The following is a 16214-nucleotide window of genomic DNA, read 5'->3' as shown; positions in this document are numbered from 1 at the left end:
CCGACGGTTACGAACTTCATGATATTCTGATTTGTTTGCAAAAAAAAAATGCCAACCCCTTGTGTTAAATTGAAAGCTGGAGTTTTTATGGTTGAATTCTTTACCAGCTTTGCATAATGTATCTAGAGACAGACAAGTTTTCCAATTCACCCCTTCAAAATGGTTCAAACTTTGTGATTTTGAGCAACAGTTTAGCTTAGCTGTAGCAGGTCCCTGCTGTGCGATACTGACACCACCATGTTTAACATTAGGACATGGCTAAACTACAGATCTCTGCTGCTTCTCCAGAGTTACCTTAGGCTGCTATGCATTTTCTCAGATTAATATTATCCTTCCTCAAGCTCTCTGTAAAAGGTTTGAACACTAGTCATAACTGAATTTCTCCATAACTTTTGCATTAGGCTCTACATGTTTACTAATGTTCTCTAACAAACCTCTGCTACCTTTACAGAATAGCTATATTTATTCTGTGATTAAATTACAAACCGGTGCAGTCTATTTACTTACAATGTGATTTCTGAAGGCAGTTGGTTGTCCTGGATTTTATGTAGTGGTACAAAAGTGGAGAAAGTTTATTTCCTTAAATACTGTCCTAAAATTTGTGGTTTTAAGCAAACAAAATGTGAAACTGTTCCAGGTGTACCACCTGCAATTTAGTCCAGGTTATTTGAACATATAATCAGAAGCAGTTGTATGTAGAGCTTTAATATTGTGAAGTTCCCCCATCCAGGGTTGCAAATGGGTATATTTGCTGTTATCATTGAAGCTGTCTATCCTCAATGGGAGTTCTGTGATGGATGGTGGCCTCTCTCACAGTGATCCTGATCTTGCCTTGCATTTTCATTATGGCTCCACGAGTCACCCCTGGCAGATGCACAAAGTGCCCAGCCAGCTGTCAATGTTGTCCTCCTTCTCTCTGTCTGTGTAACTTATTTCTTTCACTTGCTCTGTCTTTCTCTCTCTCCCACTCTCTACTTATTTCGGTCCTTGAGGACACACAAATGCCTCCTCATCCCATATAAATGTGATGTATCGCCAGAGCTAAGAAGAGGTTGTTCTCTCTCACTCCGAAAAATCTATCATGTTCATAGTTGCTGTGTTCCTGTGGTGTTGTTTGCTTTCGGCTCTTTCTTTTGTTACAATTACTCTCCATCTGTGGATTCCCCTCCCTCAAAACACTGGCAGAGGGAGATGAATATCTCTAGAGTGGTCCGCAGGTCAGCCTTTACTTCTTTGAGGGGAAAAAAAAAAAAGGAAATAGATCTCTCTGGCCATATGAACACTCAGACCCTGCCATGTTCAGTTTCACCACACCTTCCTGACGGCTCTAAGAATTTCAACACAGGTTTCTAGGTCCTGCTTTGCAATGTTGAGACAGGCTGACTTTAAACACAAGGTTTTGAATTGAACTGACCTGAGGTAAGATGGCAGAATGAGGCCTGGATTGACCAGACAGATGGTGATTATGGTTGATGTTAGTGTGCCAGAGGCATCAGTGGACAGATCAGCTCCAGCCTGGTTTGTTGTGAACAGTTTGGTGTTTGTACTGTGCAGGGTTCCTCAGTTTAGCATCAGTGCATGCTATGCAACTTGAAGGCAGATGAGGTGGGATTTGGGGCTCTAATTAACCCTTCGAGACCATCTTGAGAAAAGCTGAGAGCTTGGCAGTTTTTTCCCCAGTCTTTTTCTTTTGAAGTAGTGGCTGGTCCTTGTCTGTGTTGGTCTGTTGTGAGGTAGGGCAGGCTGCATCCTTCACCATCTCCTTTCCTGTTTCTATTTGCCTTTTCTTCGTCCCTACGGCTGTAGATGCGGAAGATATCAGTTGTTGCTGTGTCAGGCGTCTCTACAAGAAAACAAGGTTGTCTTAATAAACTGAAGGATGTGCGGAGCTTGCAACACTCACACACAAACTAACACATTTATGAAGGAAAAGTTTGTGTTGGTGGTCCAGCAGGGACAACAAGGGGGGGGAGAGGCTTGCTGCTGTAGCATCCTACACCAAAACTGCTTAGCTGTATTGTCTTAAGTGGATATGAGATTTTGCTAAAATGAGACCAATGGGACAAAGTGATTGTGTTTTAATTGAGGAATTCGAAAGGGTTGGATCATGAGTCTTTCCCAGAGTTCAGCATGTTTAATCTCACCTATCAACTCCTCTCGGAACAATATATGGGACACCCTATGAATGAGACCTTTACATAGGGATGTTCCGTAATCAAATATTTTAATGTATCGCAATATAATTTTATTCAATGACGATGAAATGACATTTGAACACATTTTTGGTATTTCGATGTACCTGGTGATATGGTTTTTATGGCGCTTGTCACTGACTTACGTTCTGGGCACAGGCTTTTCAGGTCGAACAGAAAGAGTCACAGTTCATTGGCTACATTAGCGATGAAACCATAGAGAAGGAGCCTGTGCTTGCCATTATAACTCCCCTGAAACAGTTTATGAACGCTTAAATTAACTTAAATGTCGAAACCTGCCAGCAAAATATGCTCACTTTTCTTATTCTGGTGCCTGCAGTTTGGATTGCGTACATAAAAAAAAACACCTTCCTGCCGCCGCAAACAGTAGCGGAAAATCGCCAAGAGGCGACCGGCCCAGAGGCTGCCGTTAAACGGGATTTCCAGTGACAGAGCACCACCGGTGTGTGGGAGACTGAGCGGCCTTGACACCGAAATAGTATTTGAAGGCAGGATCATAATGTTGATGAACTGACTGTTTTGGGGTGGACTTCCTCACTTAAAAACCTATTAAAACTACTTTTTACCCACTGATTACAGCAAATATAGCCAAGCCACTATCTGCCATTGAACGCAGGAGCAGCACAAGCATCAGACCCATCTGGATACACTTTAGTGGACACACTTCAGGAGCGTCAAAGATGTTGTTGAGGTGCGTCAGACCTTAATATGTACAAGCATCAAAGATGAAGCAGCAGAATCTTTTTTGCTGCTTCCACGGCTTGCGGTCTAAACAAAGCATTAAAGAAATAGGTGGTCACAGAGCTTAAAGTTAGCTTGGGTAGAAAAGTTGAGTGCAGTCTTTAAAACAAGAAGAGAGCACAAGCTTGTCACCACAGACAGGGAGCCATCCTGTGACAATATGGGATGTGTGAATTGATTAATTTTGTTTTGACAGAGCCGATCCCTGCTGAGATAAAGGGTTGGTTCAAACATTACTAATGGTGTCATTAGGGATTGCTTTTGTTCTTACTAAAAATGAGAAGCACAAAATAAACAAGGGTTTTATTAAAAAACAAAAATGGTAAATCAAGTCTAGAGTAGGGGGCTATGACTGAGAGAGGAAGAAATTAATTTTTTAGAATTAATTTGGGAACTTCAGATTGTATTTTCAGAGCTATAAATGAGTTGTCTCCCATTTTATTATAGTGATTGTGAACATGGTCTTGGACATATGATAGTCAACCACCAGAAAATAAAGGAGCCAATAACCTAAAGAAAGTAAGACAGGCAATAACCTCTGCATCAGTGTCAAGAAGGCTAAGGAGATGGTGGTGGATTTTTGAAGGGACAAAGATCCTCTTCATCTCTTCTACCTCGGAGGAGGAGCCATGGAGGTTTTGTCCAGCTACAGGCACCTGGGTGTGGATTTATCCGGGCTTCACCTGGAGCGCCAACACTTCCTCTCTGGAAGTGTCTCTGGCCGTTTCTCAATTCCCAAGAACGAGTACAGACTCGTGTTCTCGCCAAGTCTGTTCTTGAGAATAACACAGGAAAGTATGGACTCTGGGAGAATGGGAGCACGCAGCATAAATCTGGGTCAATTGGAACAGAAGCGTACTGATGTCACCACATGCTTGGCTAGTCTGGAGCTGCATTTCACCTCCTGTTATTAACGGTTTCTTGATGATAATAAATTCTAACTTTTTTCATTTATTGGGGGAATAATAATTAACAAAGACAATAAGCACACATTAAATAAATGCTTTGCCAAATATGCCAGCGAGCTGCTGCAGACTGGCTAACTTTAGCCCTGGCTAAAGTTCTCTCAACACGGTCCTCTCAACATCTGAACCTTTTTTTAATTAGGCACTACATCAGTAAATGGGCCATATGGTGATGCTTAAAAGTATAATGTTCTCACCTCAAATTATCTTAAAACGTACTTTTATAGAACAACGGCAACAGAAAAGCGAACTTTTAACTTAATACTCTGAGCTCTGTGTGTGCTAACCTGGAAGCTGCCGCTGCAGCAGTGCATGCTGGGACAGCTGTCAATCTTCAGAACGGACAAGTCTGCTCTGATGCATACTCTGTAAAGAGGGAGCGGCGAGGACAACATCTGGGGACTTTGTCCGTTCTCGATCTTCTATTCTTGCGTATTGGAACAGTACTAGGCGTTTCACAAGGACATGAAAACGGAAAAGTATACATATTGAGAAATGGCCTCTATTTCCTCAAGAAGCTACAGAGAGCTGGACTCAGGAGCTCAGTCCTCAGGAGCTCTGTGGTGGTGGATCAGCAGCCTTCCCTCTAACTCCGACCTCTGCGTATCAAGATGCAAGGGGATAGCGCTCCTCATAAAGAAGCACCCCACCCATCCTGGCAGACAAGCAGCTAAGGAACGAACATTCAGAGTGAGACCAACAGGCTCAGAAATACTTTATCTGAGTCACATTGAGGCTTTTAAACTACAGCAACTAGTAGGCAAGGTGGTGCCAGGATCGTTTTTTGGGTCTGTTTCAGCATCACGGTTAGTGGTACATTGTCCAGAGGTGGAGAAATATAGGAAAACTTAAATTTTTACTACAATTCAACAACTGGATTAGTGAAATTTGGAAACAATGGATGGTTAAAAAAAAAAAGCTCCGCCCTGAGCAGAATTAGAAACATGTGAACTTTACTTAGACTATCATGTTTCAGAGCAACAGTAAATGATATCCTGAAGTTTGCAGCTACCCAGATAGAAAGATCTCTTAATCTTATTGACAGCTACAGAGGGAGTAACTTCTTTACGACTAGCGTAGAAACATTTCACCAAATACTGGTTGAACCTCATTTCACGATTTGGACCTCATTAGGATTAAAGAAAACGATCACTCTAGTTCTTTAAATTATTAGTAGATGTTTTGAAATATTAGGAGTAAAGCCTTAAAATCTGGACCATTAAATACATTGTTAGTCTAAAATTAGCTGTTTAAATTTTTTAATTCTTCATTAGAATTCTCATTGCAGGATTTGAAATTTGTCCATGGATGCTGTTCGCTTATGTTTTTATTTTATTTTTCATGGAATTGTTCATTTCCTCTGCTTTAACTTTTTGGTTCAGTGGAGTGTTTGATATCTAAGAATGTGAGAATATCCAGGCTGTAAACTACAGTTAGTGCAAAAAACAGTGAATTTTGTCTTTTTTAATACGAGATGTCTTAATGCTGTGGCTGATGTGTTTCTCTTGCTGCAGGCAAAAGAAATAAATGTAACAAAAAAAAGCAGCACCATCTTGGCTCTATGAATTGGGAGCAAAGCTTTGAATGTAGAGACATTGGCTGAGGCTTTGATTCCAGTTCTCTCAGACTGAGCAGGTGTGGGAGTTGGTTTGTCGTTTTATTGGTTATGCCTCAAGGTTGATCTTATTTAAAAAAAAAAACAAAAAAACTAAGAAAATTAAGAAGCAGGGTCATGAAAGGAAAATGAATCTGCAATCCCAGAAGTGTTCAGTGCATTGAAAGTTAACACTTTCTTTAATTCAATCCTTCATTCCTGATTGTTTTTTACCATTTTATTTCTATATATGTCATAGGAGCTTGCTTCTTAGAAACAAAAATTAATCAGGTCCCTGCATTTTGCTGTGGTAACCGTTTGGTGCCTTAATTATTGAAAATAAATGAACAATTTGAACACTTTATATTCCAAATGGTGGTTTCTGTTGATTTTCTGTAATTATCCAACCTTGAAGGAGATTAACCCGCTCCCATGGGTTTAAGAGTGGGTAGACAGAAAATGAAAAAAAAAAAATGGGAAGAAGAAAGGAGCCCAAAAGACGATGTGACAACCCTTGTTAAAATATTTCATGTCACGGGACTCTTCTTCTTTGATCGCTGCCCGCCTCTTCCCCCCCCCCCAGCCCAGCTCAGTCCTCTTCACACACCACTGTCTGACTTTAATCTCTTGAATGTTCTTGCCTCGTAACGCTCACTCTCATCACATGTTCGCCTTTCTTATGTCCTCCTTGGGCTGATCATCGAACCCCTGTCATGCTCTCTTTTGCTTCATCTGCTTTGACAGTTTTCGGATCATGCAGGACAGCTTGGACTGCATAAAACTGAGTGAGTCAGGCACCTGCATTGGTTGTGCTCTTAGTTTGGAGGAGGGGCAGGGGGGAAAAAAACTAAAAAAAAAAAACTAAATCCAGGATCTGCTGCTGCCATTCCTTATGCTTCACCAGTCCATCAGCAGCACTTGTCAGAAGTACTTGAAGCAGCATCTTTCTGACATTGAACTATTTGACGTGTCCTTGGCAGACCCTGATTGAAGTATATAATCTTGTTTCAGGATTCTTTTTTCCCTCCTGAAAAGTTAGAAGTCCAGCTGACTTGACTGACTGTCCCTTGCATTCCAGGGCTGACTCTCTAGTAAATAAACACATGGCTCAGAGCAACTATTTTGGTTTAGAGCAACTCACTCCACTTGAGCTTTGCTCTGGGTGAATAAGTAAGCAAATATCTTCAATATACCAATTATAAGTGGCCATAAAAACCAAAAAGCTAATATTATTTCAAACAGCAAGGCTATATCCAATGCAATTATGTTTATTAAACTGCAGATTTAAGGCAAATGATTTCAGAACAACTATATACTCAGACTTTTTTATCTGCAAAGGACTGGCTCAATTTGAATTTTCTTTTTAAGATGCAGTAGGTATCTGTAGAGCATTCTAATTCATGCTTACTCAATAAGTAACAGAGGAAATCATCAAGACCAAAAGAAAATGAAAGCATTGGTGGAATTCTGCTTTTTTGAAATGAACATAAAATGATGTTAGTGCTATCTAACATTAATTTTTAACCATTCAGAAAGCTTTGGCAGAATTTAAAGCCTCCTAATCTTAAGTTTGAGCACTTTATTGCTGCTCCTCTTTCTCAGATCAACAGCATCAGGTTGTCGGTCCAGCAGCAGTCACAAGTCATTTAAACTCCAAGGTCTCTGCTTCTCTCTACACAGTAATTCTTTGACTCAATCACATTGAGGGTGTGTGTGTGTGTGTGTGTGTGGCAGTGAACAGGTGTGAGAGTTCTATGACTCATCGTGCAGCAGTCCTCATCCTGCAGAGCCTAAATTACCTTGTTTTTCTATTGTATGTTTGTAATCTTCATAAAAATTTTTGAAGTTGCTATCGACTACTTCCTCTAAAGATTAGATTTTAAGTTTCTTCCTTCTGTTGCAACAGGATGTATTAAGAAAGTAAGATGGAATCAGCTGGTAAACGGATGCTCCTAAATAACATATATGCTGTGATCATATCTAGAAAAAAAGGCATTTAGCTTCTAGCAGGTCTGGGGTGATTCAGTTTTGCAAAACATCTAAAAAAAAAAGGTAGAAAAAGATCCAGCATATTCTCTGCTATTCTGTTGCTACCTGTCACTTTGAAAATTGACATTATTTCTGATTTTTTTTTTCACGACAGACTCCAGGGCTTTCTAAAATAGAAATTCAGCAGTGTTGTTCCACTAAGCCATAAACTTTGTTCAAATAAATGATCAACTTAGGAGATTCAAAGCCCTACTAGTATTTTTAAATTTGCCGGATAGAAAAAATCTATTTAAGTTAAATAACTCAATGCATTTGATGTATACAAAACTGCATCTTACCAAACTGTTTTTTTTTTGGACTAATCCTTAACAGATGATGATGGACAGTTAATTGTGAAAAAGGTTAATCAAATATAATGTATGTCACTGAGAAAGCCAATGACAGAAATAAATGATGGAATCGAACAAGCAAAGTACTGTCCAGGCTGTAATGTTTTTTCTGCTGTGCGGCCACCAAATCTTAACACCTTCAAGTATTGAATCCCAGTCCAACTGTTTTGGACTGGGATTTAATGTCTTTTCTAACCAATATCCAGTTTACCTATTCATCGGTCTATCAATCTATCGGTTTACCTGTCTGTCCATTTCCTTTGCCACCAATTAGTCATTTACAGGAGCTAGTCTACCACTATTATAGATCCGGTATTTCATCCATCCTTCATTCCCTTCCTTTTGCACAACCTTTCTTTGCAGTCAAGTAACACATCCTACTATAGATCTGAATTGATGAAATATTCTGATTTACCCCGGTAATACTTTGTTCTGTATAAAGTCGAATGTGCTGACAACCAAATCACACAGAACTCATGAATGGAAATCAAATTTATTAACCGATAGGGGCCTGGATTTGGATTCAGGCACAAAACTTAATCTGAAGAACACACTACAGGCTGATCCAACTTTGATGTATTGTCCTCATAACTGGTCAAAATGAGGCTCAGTATTGTTACTGGCCTCCATGTGCCTGTATGACCTTCCTACAATGGCTGTACATGCTCCTGATGAGGTGGCGGATGGTCTCCTAAGGGATCTCCTCCCAGACCTTGACTAATGCCTCTGTCAACTTGTCGACAGTCTGTGGTGCAACGTGACGTTGGTGGATGGATCCAGACATGATGTCCCAGACTTTCTCAATTGGATTCAGGTCTTGAGAACAGGCGGTCCGTCCATAGCTTCAATTCCTTCATCTTGCAGGAACTGCTGACACACTCCAGCCTCATAAGTTCTAGCTTTGTCCTGCATTAGGAGCAACCCAGGGCCAACCGCACCACTATATGGTCTAACAAGGTGTCTGAAGATCTCATCTTGGTTCCTAATGGCAGTCATGCTACCTCTGGCAAACACATAGAGGGCTATGCGGTCCTCCAAGTCATGAATTTGTCCATCCTGGTGTTCTGTGGATTCTCACATAGTCTGTTTCTAACTGTTTGTGCCGACACATGCACATTTGTGTCTTCCTGGAGGTCATTTTGCAGGGCTCTGGCAGTGTTCCCCCTCGTCCTCCTTGCGCAAAGGCAGAGGTAGCTGTCCTGCTGGTTATTTGCCCTCTTATGGCCCTCTCCTGGTGTACTGGCCTGTCTCCTGGTGGTGCCTCCAGCCTCTGGACACTATGCTGACAGAAACGGTAAACCTTCTTGCCACAGCTGTCATTGATGTGCCATCCTGGATGAGCTACACTACCTTAGGCTCTTGTCTTGGTTGAAGAGTCAGTGTCATGCTACACACCAGTGTGAAAGCACCACCACCATTCCAAAATGACCAGAAAGCATAGGCATAGGTACTAAGAAGTGGTCTATGATCCCCACCTACAGAACAACTTAATTGGTTGTCTTGCTAATTGCCAATAATTTCTGTTTTCTGTTCCATTTGCACAACAGCATGTGGAATTGATGTCTATCAGCCTTGCTTCCTAAGTGGACACTTTGATTTCACCAAAGTTTGATTTAGTTGAAGTTGTGTTGTCTTGTTTACATGTTCCTTTTATTTTTTGAGCAGTGTATTTATGTGCCATATTTTTAATCCACTTCTACTGTCATCTGATGACATTAATATAACAAAGCCCCTAACAATTTCTAAAATGTTATTTGCAAACTACCTTTATTATTTAAGTTAAAACTTTGCATATCAAGGGTTTCAGATGGGGTTAAAGCTACATGCTGTGTAGCCTTTTAGATCAGTAGCTCAAGTCTCATGTGCTATGCTGCAAATAACCAACACATTCAGCGAGAGAACACATTGCTTTACAGCCAGAGTGTTGGTGGGCAGGCAAGATGGAGGCAGCATAGTTTGTGTTGGCAAGTGTGAAAGGACGAGAATCACAGCAAGGGGGGATTATTGCCTGCAGGGTGGTCTCGATGGGAGAGGTGACCCATATGGGTTATTGTCGTTGGAGAAGATGGAGAGGACTGGGCACTATTATGTACTACTAACTCTCTGGCTTCACCCACATAATTTGTGTGTGTGTGAGTGCTTAGTTTGTTTGTGATTTAGTATGACATGATGATTTGTCTGCTCTGAGTGTCTTTATTCCTGCTGTCATCTTTCTTCTCAGTGTTGTATGCACAAACTGAACCAACCACACAAAAGCAAAGAGCTGACGGAGGCTTTCTCATATGTCTAACAGATTACATAATTTGATTCTCAGTGTGCTGTGTGCACATCCTTGCTCATACTAACTTGGTTGCAGATGGAAGGAAGTGCCACACGTGCACACACCATACTCTCACTGTCTCTTTTCTGCTTACTCAAACATGCTTTGAGCCTGTGCAGACTCCTGCACACACACACACAATCTCCGGGGACACCCCCTCATACACACTTTAGACGGCAAGCTGGACCCTCACCGCCCGGAGGGAGAGAGACGGAATGACGGTGAAAGATCAGTGGACCCACTGATGTGTGTGCGCTGTTTACACCCTAAATCCCAGTTCTCTCTCCGTCTTCATCTTCCTTTCCCCCAATTCTGAGCTGCAAATTCAGCAGCCTGTCAGCTACACTCACAGGCCTGCAAAATCACACACAAATATTCTTTCCATCTTCATATGCTTCATCCACCCTCTGACTGACTTGTGCAGCCATGCATATTGCAGTCACCTGCAAAGTCAAGGACATAAACCTTCCTTTTTTTTTCACGGGCAAGAAACTAAGACACCCTTAATGACGTCTAAGCAGTCTCACCTTCTGCTTGCTGAATTATGCATTTACATCAGTTGCTGGATTACATGCTGACGTTATAAATGTCATCTGAAAAATGCATCAAGGCACAAGGACATCAGTCCAGTCTTGAGGAACAAGAACCGCACTCAGAAGCAGACCTTTTGGTTTAGTCATCTGTACATATGGGGTGGTGCTCTATTTCCTTTCCTCAGCCTTTCTTATCCTTACCTTCTAAGTTTTTTTGTTTTGTTTTTTTTCTTAACTGCCTTGTATCCTTGGCCCTGTTTTATTCAACTAGATATTGAGAATTAATCTTATTTGGCTTTTATTTTCAAGGTAGATAACCATATATATAAAAATAAATAAAATATGTGCGTGTGTTTTTTTGTTTTTTTTTATCTAAATGTAACATGAAGACCAGCAATGGGTACTTTAATGTTTTAATACAAGAAGCTGGCACATTTAGGAAAGACAGCAGAAGTTGTAAGTGTTGGCTTCACAAGTAAAGCTGTTGTTATGGAGGGAGGAGGGCTTCTTTGCTGACTCTATGGAGGGGTGGTTGGTTTATTGGATGATGAGGATCTAAACTTTGAAAGTAGATGCACTCCCTTCTTTATTGTTTATTGTTCCAAACTCAAACGTAACTATTAAATGCTTGATGGGAAGCGAAACGTCTTCAAAGCTGAAAACAAAGTCCAGTGGATTTATTCTTTTTACTTTTTTGGAATGATTATTCTCCCCCTGGATGACTGAGGATCTTCACCAGCAGATTTTAACATGATTAAAAAAAAATATATATATATATATTTTTTTCTTCTAATATCAAGGACCTCTGCAAAGAGTAGAGGTCTTCATGTTTCTGCCTCCCTGTCATTGATGTCCAGTTATCCCAGGTAGAGTGCAGTTATATCAGGTAGTTCTCATTACAGATGAAGATCTGAAGCAATGAAATGAAAGCTCATAAGGTAGAGCCTAGTATAAAGGGCTATGCTGCTTTACATTATAGTAGATTAACATGGTTTAAGCGTCATTGGCTAGGGTGGAAAAACACCTCAGGTCTGTCCCTCTGCAATCCTCCTAGCTCTTCAAAATTCAGTCTTGCCCCATTTTATACTTTCCATTATTTTCACCTTCATTTCTGCTTATTGGAGTGAATGTAAAGGTCGTGACCTGACTGGAGTTTGCTGGTTGGATTTTTTGACCCCCCTTTTTTTATAACTAGTTTCTCTTCAGACTCTGAGGGGAAACTTTCCCTCTCGATTTTATTGGGCTGCAATGTGGCTGACCGCTTCAAGGCTTCAAAAAATGAGCAATATCAGTAGTAAGGCCTTACCCTGCAGAGCATTCAACAATTTAAACAGGTTATTCATTTAATTTTTATTAAATTCTGCGTATTATTTCCTGTTTATGGTTCCTTGTTGGTTTTAAAACATTTCATTTGGAGCTAGATTTATTAATTTGATACTTCAATGCAAAAATAGTCGCATAAAACAAGCTGCTTATGTGAATGTTGCTCCAAAAATGTAACATAATGGCTCTCAGAGTATTCTGCTAAAGCTCTCCAGTTGAAATCAATATTTTAGCCTTATAAAAAAATTACGTTTATTCTGCCTTTTTTTTAAAATCATGTTATCACATTTACAGGAATCACTTAAAGAAACAACATAACAAAAGAAATGGCCACGCAATTGAAAAATGGGCCATTAAATTCAGATTTTATTCTCAGGATTCTGACTTTATTATCAGGATTCTGACTTCAAATTTTTACTTTAAAATCAGAAATCTGAATATTGAGTTTAAAGTCAGAATTCTTAGAATAAAGTCAGAATTGAATGGCCCTTTTTTAAATTGAGTTGCCATTTGTTTTTTGTTTTTTTTTTTTTTTTTTAATGGTCCTTATCCTCTTAGGTATACATTTTTATCTGACTACAAACAAAATTGAATACAGAAAATGTCTTTAAATCCATTTATTTCAGAGCCGGCATGTACTGTCTAAGGCAGTCGCCAGTCACCTGAGTTTTTCAGCCCTAAAATAACCTAAACCTCTGAAGTAAAAAATGACAAAGCTGAAATACCCAACGCCCAACAGTGACATTTCCTTAAGCATGCAAGAATTTTTAATTGGGGCTTTCTCCATCATCCTCCCAGTTTCTCCTTCTTGTTTTTACATGCAAATATGACATTTTTCCCTGATGTTGATTGGCATTTATGTATTCTTGGGCCATCAAGCAGATGCTAAAACGTTTAATCTGCACATTTTCACCCAGCTTCAGGGCTGCTCTCTTATAGCTCCAATTTAATCATGGATGAAGCAAGATGGAGTGCAATATTCGCAATTGTGCTAAAAATAAGATGCAGGCAATTTATGGTCATTTACACACACTTTGACATTTTTTTAAGGTCTGCGCTTGGAGGCCATGCTTTATTTAATGTGGTTTGCACCAAAGCTTCCCTCCCTCACGCTTTCCTGTGCCTTTACTTTTTTTTGCTTCTATTTCTTGTCTAATGAAATGTTAAATATTTTTATCTTAAGGGCATCATTTGGGTTGCCTTTTGCTGGTTAGATCTTCAATGCTAGCTCTGCCTGATAATGGCTTTGTAAGCTGCAAGAATACAATGAGACCATACTGATATGGAATCACATATATTTTATCGCCTAATAGGGTGTTTATGTGTTTCCTCTGACATGTTTGTCACGGGGAAATGCACTTTATGATTTAGCTTTCTGTTGCAGCTTTGCTGAAAGAGCAGCAGTGGAGTAACTGATGTCATTGCAGGAATTTTGGGGGGGTCGTGGCCAGGTTAATGGGGCCATTTGGTCGGGGGAAACATTTTGTCCAGTTCTTGCTGGCATCCTAAATACAAGTTTCTTATTAGGCATGACATGTTTTTTTTTTAATCAAGGATTTTTTTCTTTGAAAAATCACTGTTGGTAAAAAAAAATCTGCATTGCAATTACTTTCTTAAACACAAACTAATGTAAAACTTTGACAAACTTTTATATACTAATAGGTACTAACTACACAAACCTGACTGAGGTCATTGATGTTTGAACTTTGCAGAATATTCAATATTCCAAAAAAACTCAATCTGCTTTAGACATTCTTGATAGCAGCAGGAAATGTTCATCTTTAGTGCATAATTTTCAAAGTGTCATTATGCTTAACACTTGATACATGAACCTTATTGATAAAAAACATATTTCTTGTAAACGTATCAAATGTGGGTTTTTTAGTTTCACCAGCAGAGAACTGTTAGTAAAAGCAGAAAATTATTGTCCAGTTCTGCAAACTGCAGAAATGGGAGCGCTTTAGCAGCTAGAAATGTTTGTCAAAATAATGCAGTTCGAAAACAGATGAGGCCAGTCTACTTTTAGCAGCGGAAGGAGAGAAGTTTGCTGTATAGCTGGTGTGGGCACAAACGCCTCATCAGTTCTCTTTATTACCTGCACATAGACACATTGTCAGGCCGTTTCTTGGTTGAGCAGCCAGTTCTTTTCCTAAATGAATTTGCTTATTCTTTCTCCTCTGTTCACCTTCCGACTACTCCCTCGTGCTTTGTCCTCTTCTGCATTCCTCCCTGTTCCAGCCTTTTTCTTCTTTCATTTGCTCTTGCTTCACTACCTGCATACTATCAACCCCTATTTTCTCTTTCCTCATCCCATCTTTAATTAGGCCTCTTTGTCTTTGTGACTCCCTTCTTCCCCCCCCTCTTATTGTTACACTTTCACAATCTATGCCCTGATTTAGGCGTCCTATTTATTAATCTGTCAACCTTTACCTGCGCTCAGATGCTATGCTGCAAAAAGACTACCTGTTTTGAATACTACATCCTTTTGGTTTAATGTGCAGTGTTAATTTCAGTCTTTGTTTCTTTCATAGAAACCTGTTGTTTTGTTAGAAAGCTTAAGAAAGGTGTGTTGATGTGCGTTTGTATATGCACATGTTAATGTAATTGGGAGGAAAATAGAACTCTGTAGTTAAATGTTGTGGTTTATTGCTCAGCCTTGAAAAGTCTTGATTTTCCTAATGTATAACTGACTATGGACAAACATAATAGTGTATTATATAATATTTGCACTTTTTTTCCTGTTACAACAACTTAAAAGCTGTATCCCTCCTTTCCGCCTTTGTTCCATTTCTCCATCCTTTCCTCTTACAGTAGTAGCCATTCAAAATGTTCCCACTTTCCTTGATGGGCCCTTGGCTGGTTCTTGTCATTATCCCCCAAAATTCCTTTTTAAACATCAATATTTGTACTAAAATATTCTTTCTGTCATGATTTGTGGACATTAAGATCTAACGAGAAGCGTCATCTCCTGGTCAGACCCTGTAATTCATTGAAAGGGTGGAGTCAGAGTAGAAAATGTGCAAGAGGGGCTGGATGTTGGAGGGGATTTCGCCGGCAGTTGGAGGGAAGTGGGCTGCCATTCGACTGGCATTTGACTGGGAAGGGTCATTTTGAATGGCTGCTACTGTACGTCTCCATTTACCACTACATCCATTTATCAGCTTTCAATCAAACATTGATTTGAGTTCCTATTTTATTGGCGATACTTTACAGCAATAAGAATTTAATATAGTCTCAGATTAGCCATAACGTTTAAAATCTGACATACAAAGTAGAGTAAATCAGTAGGAGAAAGTTCAGAGCTTTTCTTAACACGTGCTTTTGCATAAAGACAACTCAAAAGATTTGTTAAAAGAAAGTTTGTTTTTCCAATAAAATTTCAATTCACTGAAAATGACTTTTAACAATATTTTTTGTTTTTGAATATAGTAAATCAAAATGAAACAAAAAAATTGGTAAAATCATGTTTTTTGCCCTGTGAGTAGTCTGTTGCATCTTCGCTTATTTGTTTACTCTGATTAGTTTAAAGAAAACATAACTATCTGTTGGAGTATTCTTAACAGGACTTTGAACTTACCTAAAAAAACCAAACAAACATGTCAATGTTTGAGAGATCTTGGTGAGTTCTTAAGAGTTCCCTTCTAATTTAGGTCAGACTGTGTTCAGCTCGTTGCTTTGTTGCCTGCAGAAAACACTCTACATCTAGAGAATGGGACTACTCTGTTAGTTTTGGATGTGTGTTTTTGTGCATTTTAGAGCCGCTGTCTTTTTCTTTCCCTCTCTCTCGCCTTAGGGAGAGACAGTTATGTAATCAGAATCTCGTCATCCTTGCATTTCAGATTCTCACTGTTATGCTAGGCTCTTTTTATACCTTTTTTCCCTCTTGCTTCTGCACAGTATACATATCATGTGTTTACTGCTTGCCTATACTTATTTTTTCCTTTATGTTGTGTTTTAGCAGGGTTGTCCAAAAAATTTCCATCACTTTAATTTAGAGCGATCGAAAAAGTTGGATGTGTAGAGAACATAGTGCTTAAGTCCGCATTTATTTAAGTCAAAAAATTGGTTGTTGATCTGCTAGTGTTTCTTCAGCTGTGCCTTAAGTATTTTGCACAGCTGATAGCTGTTTTTCAATTGAACGTTACTG

General features: G+C 39.5%; 1 protein-coding gene across 1 annotated transcript in view; it reads left to right on the top strand.

The window, feature by feature from the left end:
• snd1 (staphylococcal nuclease and tudor domain containing 1) overlaps positions 1–16214 on the top strand; it is a 215123-nt gene that overhangs the window by 138320 nt on the left and 60589 nt on the right. The window lies entirely within an intron of this gene.

This window comes from Cyprinodon variegatus, unplaced genomic scaffold (genome assembly GCF_000732505.1).
Source record: "Cyprinodon variegatus isolate N-32 unplaced genomic scaffold, C_variegatus-1.0 Scaffold139, whole genome shotgun sequence".
NCBI lineage: Eukaryota > Metazoa > Chordata > Actinopteri > Cyprinodontiformes > Cyprinodontidae > Cyprinodon > Cyprinodon variegatus.
This window is presented reverse-complemented; position numbering and strand designations above follow the sequence as displayed.